At 42.2% G+C, this 7,870-nt stretch overlaps 1 pseudogene; it reads left to right on the top strand.

Moving 5' to 3' along the window:
• Nucleotides 1-989: 989 nt before the first annotated feature.
• On the top strand, nucleotides 990-6,291 carry LOC115102920 (CCN family member 1-like; annotated as a pseudogene).
• Nucleotides 6,292-7,870: the final 1,579 nt, after the last annotated feature.

The raw sequence follows: 7,870 nt of genomic DNA, 5'->3' as shown, positions 1-7,870 counted from the left end.
TTAGCGTAGCAAAAGATAGCAGGTCAGAGAATTCTGCAATTAACAAACTATTTGGTTTAGGAGGCCAGTACACTAAAATATACAAAGTGGGTTGTTTCTTGTTCAAGCTAAAGATAAGGCTCTAAAACTAGGAAAATTTGACACATGACACAGGGCTACATACAGTGCATTCCGAAAGTATTCAGACCCATTCCTTTTTTCCCCATTTTAAAATTGATAAAATATTTTTTTCCCTACTGAATCTACATACCCCATAATCACAAAGCGTTAACAGTTTTTAGAAATGTTTACAAATGCATAAAAAGTAAAAAACAGATACCTTATTTACATAAGTATTCAGACCCTTTACTATGAGACTCTAAATTGAGCTCAGGTACATCCTGTCTCCATTGATCATCCTTGAGATGTTTCAACGACTTGATTGGACTCCACCTGTGGTAAATTCAATTGATTGGACTTGATTTGGAAAGGCACACACCTGTTTATATAAGGTCCCAGAGTTGACAAGGCATGTCAAAGCAAAAACCAACTCATGAGGTCCAAGGAATTGTCCGAAAGAGCTCTGAGACAGGATTCTGTCGAGGCACAGATCTGGGGAAGGGTAACAAAAAATGTCTGCGGTATTGAAGGTCCCAAAGAACACAGTGGCTTTCCATCGTTCTTTAATGGTAGAAGTTTGGAACCACCAAGACTCTTCCTAGAGCTGGCCGCCCGGCCAAACTGTACAATCAGGGGAGAAGGGCCTTGGTCAGGGAGGTTACGAAGAACTCGAGGGTCACTCTAACAGAGCTCTACAGTTCCTCTGCGGACAAGGGAGAACCTTCCAGAAGGACCACCATTTCTGCAGCACCCCACCAATCAGGCCTTTATGGTAGAGTGGCCAGATGGAAGCCACTCCTCAGTAAAAGGCACATGACAGCCCACTTGGAATTTGCCAAAAGGCACCCAATGACTCTCAGAGCATAAGAAACAAGATTCTCTGGTTTGATGAAACCAAGATTGAACTCTTTGGCCTGAATGCCAAGCATCACATCTGGAGGAGACCTGGCACCATCCCTACGGTGAAGCATGGTGGTGGCAGCATCATGCTGTGGGGATGTTTTTCAGCGGCAGGGACTGGGAGACTAGTCAGGATCGAGGCAATGATGAACGAAGCAAAGTACAGAGAGAGCCTTGATGAAAACCTGTTCTAGAGCGCCCAGGACCTCAGACTGGGGCAACGACCATAAGCACACAGCCAAGACAATACATGAGTGGTTTTGGGACAAGTCTCTGAATGTCCTTGAGTGGCCCAGCCAGAGCCCGGACTTGAACCTGATCGAACATCTCTGAAGAGACCTGAAAATAGCTGTGCAGCGACGCTCCCCATCCAACCTGACAGAGCTTGAGAGGATCTACAGAGAAGAATGGGAGAAACTCCACAAATACAGGTGTGCCAAGCTTGTAGCTTCATGCTCAAGAAGAGTCGAGGCTGTAATCGCTGCCAAAAGGGCTTACTGAGTACTGAGTAAAGGGTCTGAATACAGTTTTTTTTGTTTTTCTATTTGCACAAAAAAAAAAAAAAATATGTGTGTGTGTAGATTGATGATGGGAAAAAACGATTTAATCCATTTTAGAATAAGGCTGTAACTTAATAAAAAATAAAAAAGTCTAGGGGCCCGAATACTTGTCTCTATGAATACATTTGTCTCTATGATTGAAGGCTACCCCACCACCTTATCCAGACGGCCTGAATTGCTGTAGATAAGTAAAGGCTGGAGGAGTAGTTTCATTAAGACAACTAAAATCCTCGGGTTTAACTCAGGCTTCAGTAAAGCATGAAAATATCAATGTCATTGGAAATAATAAGATCACTGAACAACTTATTATTTAGATATCTTACATTCACTAAACCGATCTAGACATGAATAGCTTGCCGGATTAACAGAGGTATTCAGGGGAGTTAGAGAAACATAAATTAGGTCACTTACATTAACCGCACTACGGGACATAGTATACTATCTAGGTTGCTAATTATGACAGGAAGGACTGGAGCAACACCAGACCAAGACAGCAATAATAAGGGAATTCATTTCAAAACAAACAGTGACCATAGCTTGAGGGCAATATTCTAAACACCTGGGCTGACCTAACCCTAGGGAGACCGATTTCTTCCATTCAGTTAGCCATAGAAATATGTCGCTCATCTTGTAATATTTAGGCTTACTTTCATCCTAGCTCTCTAAGGAAATGGTTAAGAGTGCTGATCCATCACATTTAGCCCCTCCCAGGGCATCTCATATTCTCATAGTATCATCTGATGAGCTGTTTTCATCACGAACATGAACAAATAAAAAGTACCAGTTCCCCAGGGATCACAGGTATCTCTATACAGGTATTTTGATACCAATTGTGCATTTATTCCTTGTCATTATCTTTCTATAATTTTTCTTTCTGCATTTGTTGGGAAGTGTCCAAGCATTTCACTGTTAGTCTACACCATGTTGTTTACAAGGCATGTGACGATTACAATTTGGGGCCCACTTTAGGACAGGAAAGACAACACATAAATATCTTAAAATAAATAGCCTAGTTTCCGACATGAAATAGCCTGTAACATGGTCATGGAAACCCTGTAAGAATTAAAGTAGACAGGGTGGTATTTGGCTTGAATGGAGGAAGCATTGGGAGACATTTCTCGCATAGCTTTGGAACAGTTCACCCGTCAGCTAACGCACACGTCAGATCTCTTTCGGATATAAAAGAGGAGAGGGGGACACCAGAGAACCCAGTAAGTCTGTAGGTAGTTTACATTGCGTATTCCGTGTGCAAACGCGTGGATTGATCCATCTAAATTAGCCTCTATTTTTGCTAAAATTGTACCAATACTATGTCAGTAGACATGAAGATTTTGGCGCTTTCCTTTGTTGTTTTCCTCTATGGGAGTTTAAATTCGGTAAGAAAACATATAGCCTAATTCATGATCATTCATAGCCTACAAGAATATGCGTGATTGATTGCCAATGCCCAGGGTGGGTGGTGCTTGATGGCGATTAAAGATCCCCACTCCATCCTACAGTCGAATATTTTTTTTTAGGAGAAATCACACATGAAGTCAACATTTCTCTTATAACATGTTTCTGGTATTTTAGGCATCAGCATCTTGTCCCTCCGAATGTTCGTGTCCTCGTGAGGTAGGCCTACCCAGGTGCGAACCAGGAATCAGCTTTGTGTCAGACGGCTGTGGATGCTGCAAAGTCTGCGCTCGGCAGCTCAATGAAGACTGCAGCAAGACAGAGCCATGCGACCACATCAAGGGACTGGAGTGCAATCTTGGGGCTGCTTCTGGCACAGCTAAAGGCATCTGTCGTGGTATGATAAAGTTGTATAGGAAACAATAATTCTGATACCCTGCTGCGGTCATTCATAGTCTATTACTTCTACAAATCTAGCTCCTATGGGTTTTGATGTAGAGATGTAGTTTAAAAAAACTTGTTTATTACAACGTTTTAAATAAGGAATTATGCTTCTGGTTTATTTACGGAGCATTCTCTATAATTAGAATATTACACTTGACTAGGGTTGCAAAGCTACCGGTAATTTACCAAAGTTAGCAGAATCTTCAGTAATGTCGGTAATTAAAAGGTAATATACTCGAATAACTTATAAAATATATATTCATATATAGCATTCAATTTTATATCTGTGTCCATATTGTCGATGTTTCTAGTGGATAGACCATATGGTTCAAGAGAAAATGGCCTAATTGATGAAAAAAGCATATATTCAACAATGGCATTATTTTTTACAACTTTGCAACTATTGACTATTTTCACAACTGCCACAAATTTAGCGCCAAAAGAAAGACATATTAAAATAAATACAAATGTGTAAAAAAATAATATTTCATGCTGAAACCCTCATTAAACACCAATGGTATTCACTAAGTTGATGGTTTATATTTAGGATAATGTTTTAAAGCTTTGTCATTTTAATTTATATTTTAAAATATTATTTTTACATTTTATATATTATACATGTAAAAGATTACACAGAGGGCCAGAGATAATTACAGACACCTGTGATAATCTGAAGTACCCCAAAAAAGGCCACTAGATCTCATCTGATAAAATTCCCCAATACTTGAAAGTTAACACAATTCTGGTTATTTTACTGGTAATGTTCGAAAGTTTCCAGTAATATACGCTGCCTTTGTAACCCTGCGCTTGACTCACATAGTAACAGTCTCCCCATCTGCTTCTCCAAACAGCCAAAACAGATGGAAGACCCTGCGAGTACAACAGCAAGATCTACCAGAATGGAGAGAGCTTCCTTTCCAACTGCAAGCACCAGTGTACGTGCATGGATGGTGCCGTGGGGTGTATGCCCCTGTGCCCCCAGCAGCTCTCCCTGATCAAACTGGGCTGTGCCAAACCCAAGCTGGTCAAAGTACCTGGTCGCTACTGTGAGGAGCTAGTCTGCCCTGAGGAGGGGAACGTGTTGGGCTCAGCCTCAGCAGACAAGGTCAGAAAAGATGGCCGCCAGGATAAACATTCCGAAGATGACCTCACAAACAAGAACGAGCTGGTGTCTGTCGACAGAGGAGGACTCAAGTCTTTACCTGGTGAGTCAATTGAACTCTGTTTATTCCAGTGATTAGGTTAGTGGATTTATTGAGCTCCAATTAATGTTCAGCCTCAGTTAACATCCAGGCGGAGTTAAATGGAAATTCCATTAATCAACAATCAATGTGTCATCCAGGGGTGTAGCCAGAAATTCGTTGGGGGTGGGCCTGCATAAATTTGGATGGGCCAAGTAGTATTTTTGTAATAATAATGTATCATTGTTTTGCTTTTGCTCAATCTGATTGGGTGGGCCTGGCTCCCCAGTGGGCAGGCTTGTGCCCACCCATGCCTTCGCCCCTGTTATCATCTCACATTAAATTTAAACCAGTAGAGGATGCTGAGGGGAGGACGGCTCATAGTAATGGCTGGAACAGAGTGAATGGAATGGCATCAAACCATGTGTTTGATGTATTTGTTTCCATTCAACTTATTCTGTTCCAGCCAATACCACGAGCCTGTCCTCCCCAATTAAGGTGCCACCAACCTCCTGTGATTTAAACTCATGTCCAATTTGCTTGAAGTTTTGTGGGACCTGGCCTCCATTGCACATTGAATAATTGTCTGGCCATCTTTTCCCCACAGCTTTCAGAAGTAAGCCTGAGAGTCGCCTGATGTCCAAGGGGAACAAGAGGTGTGTGACTCAGACCACAGCCTGGTCCCCCTGTGCCAAGTCCCGTAGCACAGGAGTATCCTCCCGGCTCACCAACAACAACAGCCAGTGCAAGCTGGTGAAGGAGACTCGTCTCTGTGAGTTCCGCCTTGCTCCCAGTCAGCCTACTCCAGCCTCAAGGTATACATCAAATCAAACCGACAATGCCATGCCATCACCTGGGTGACACTGAATCATAAGGACATGTATGTCTAGTCCATCAACATTCGGATCACACATTGTTCTTCTTCTCCTCTCACCAACAGAAGGGTAAGGAGTGCAGTCGTATTGAAAAGGCCAGCCCTCCATTGAAACAGACCTACGCAGATGGCAGCAGTGTGAATAAGTTCCGTCCCAGGTACTGTGATTCCTGTCTGGACGGCCGCTGCTGCACCTCTCAGCAGACCCAGACTATGACGGTCCGCTTTGAGGACGGAGACACCTTCAGCAAGGATGTCATAGTCAGAGTCCTGTCCATGTGACTTCAACTGTTCCCATAGCAATGAGAGGCCCTGTATGTTCTACAGGCTCTCCAATGATATCCACAAGTCCAGAGACTGAGGGGAAGGGAAGGTCGAGGGAATAAAAGTGTGGGAGATGAGAGTTAGGATAACTCCAGATGTGCACCGTTATGCTGGAGACATTTATTCAGAGGATTTTTTAAATGAATTGCTTCGTAATATTGGAGCGTTACTGGTTGCTTCGATATGGAGCGTAATGCTATGTTGAAATATTTCACTTCATTGACAACTTATGTTGTGTTTATTCAAACAAGGCATGAGATGCACTAGAGTTTTGAATGCATGCCTATGTTTTTGTGTATTTATTAAAACAAAAGTACATTCAACATGAAAACTTTGAAAAGACAGTGTAGTTTCTTTGTGGCATCTACTAAAATGATTCATTTTCAATATCACAATATTAGTAATATTTATCTATAACATTTTTACGTTTTATTAAGATGTGATAGGCCATAATGGAAAATGATATTTGAGCATTTATTTTGTTTTATGTATGTAATTAATAAAATATGTATTTATGGAACCTGATGCTCTGTCGTGAATGAGTAGATATCACATAATCCTATTGTGGCGCCGGAGGAGATGGCTGCCGTTTTACGGTCTTTTAACCAATTGTGCATGTTTTTTCTGCGTTATTTGTAACTTATTTTGTACATAATGTTTCTGCCACCATCTTTTATGACCAAAAATAACTTCAGGATATCAGAACAGCGATTTCTCGCCTCGTACTGGATGGAGATTTACTTTAACGAGTCGGACGCAAAAGATTTACTTCAGACACTGGACAAGGCCCAAATCCCCGTCATTCGCATTAAGAAGAGATGGAGATATAAGGGTCATAGGTTGGGGTGCATTGTAAGAATCCAACAGTGAGTGGGTAACCCACCTCTACCATCAGGTCTATTAGCCAACATGCAATCACTGGATAATAAACGTGATGAGCTCCGATCAAGACTATCCTACCAACGGGACATTAAAAACTGTAATATCTTATGTTTCACTGAGTCGTGGCTGAACGACGACATGGATGACATACAGCTGGCTGGGTTTTCTGTGCATCGGCAAGATAGAACATCTGGCTCCGGTAAGACAAGGGGTGGCGGTCTGTGTCTATTTGTCAATCACAGCTGGTGCACAAAATCAAATATTAATGAAGTTTCGAGGTTTGCTAGCCTGAGGTTTAGTATCTCATGATAAGCTGTAGAACACACTATTTACCAAGAGAGTTTTCATCTATATTTTAGCTGTCTATTTACCACCACAAACCGATGCTGGCACTAAGACCGCACTCAACGAGCTGTAAAAGGCCATTAGCAAACATGGAAATGTTCATCCAGAGGCGGTGCTCCTAGTGGCCGGGGAATTTAATACAGGAAACTTAAATCCATGTTTCCTCATTTCTACCAGCATGTTACATGTACAACCAGAAAAAAAAACTCTATACCGCCTTTACTCCACACACAGAGACGTGTACAAAGCTCTCCTTCACCCTCCATTTGGCAAATCTGACCATAACTCTATCCTCCTGATTCCTGCTAACAAGCAAAAACTAAAGCAGGAATTACCAGTGACTCGCTCAATACGGAAGTGGTCAGATGACACAGATGCTAAGCTACAAGACTGTTTTGCAAGCACAGACAGGAATATGTTCAGGGATTCTTCCGATGGCACTGTGGAGTTCACCGCATTGGTCACTGGCTTCATCAATAAGTGCATCGATGACGTCGTCCCACAGTGACCGTATGTACCCCAACCAGAAGCCATGGATTACAGGCAACATCTGGACTGAGCTAAAGGGTAGAGTTTCCGCTTTCAAGAAGCGGGACTCTAACCCAGACGCTTATAAGAAATCCTGCTATGTCCTCCAACGAACCATCAAACAGGCAAAGCATCAATAAAGGTATAAGATTGAATCCTACCACACCGGCTCTGACACTTGTCGGATGTGGCAGGGATCGCAAACTATTATGGATTACAAAGGGAAGCACAGCCGTGAGCTTCCCAGTGACACAAGCCTACCAGACGAGCTAAATTACTTCTATACTTGCTTCGTGGCAAGTAACACTGAAACATGCATGAGAGTATCAACTGTTCCA

Source organism: Oncorhynchus nerka, linkage group LG20, assembly GCF_034236695.1.
Source record: "Oncorhynchus nerka isolate Pitt River linkage group LG20, Oner_Uvic_2.0, whole genome shotgun sequence".
Classification (NCBI taxonomy): Eukaryota; Metazoa; Chordata; class Actinopteri; order Salmoniformes; family Salmonidae; genus Oncorhynchus; species Oncorhynchus nerka.
Note: the sequence above shows the minus strand (reverse complement) of the source record. Positions and strands in the feature narration are given on the sequence as shown.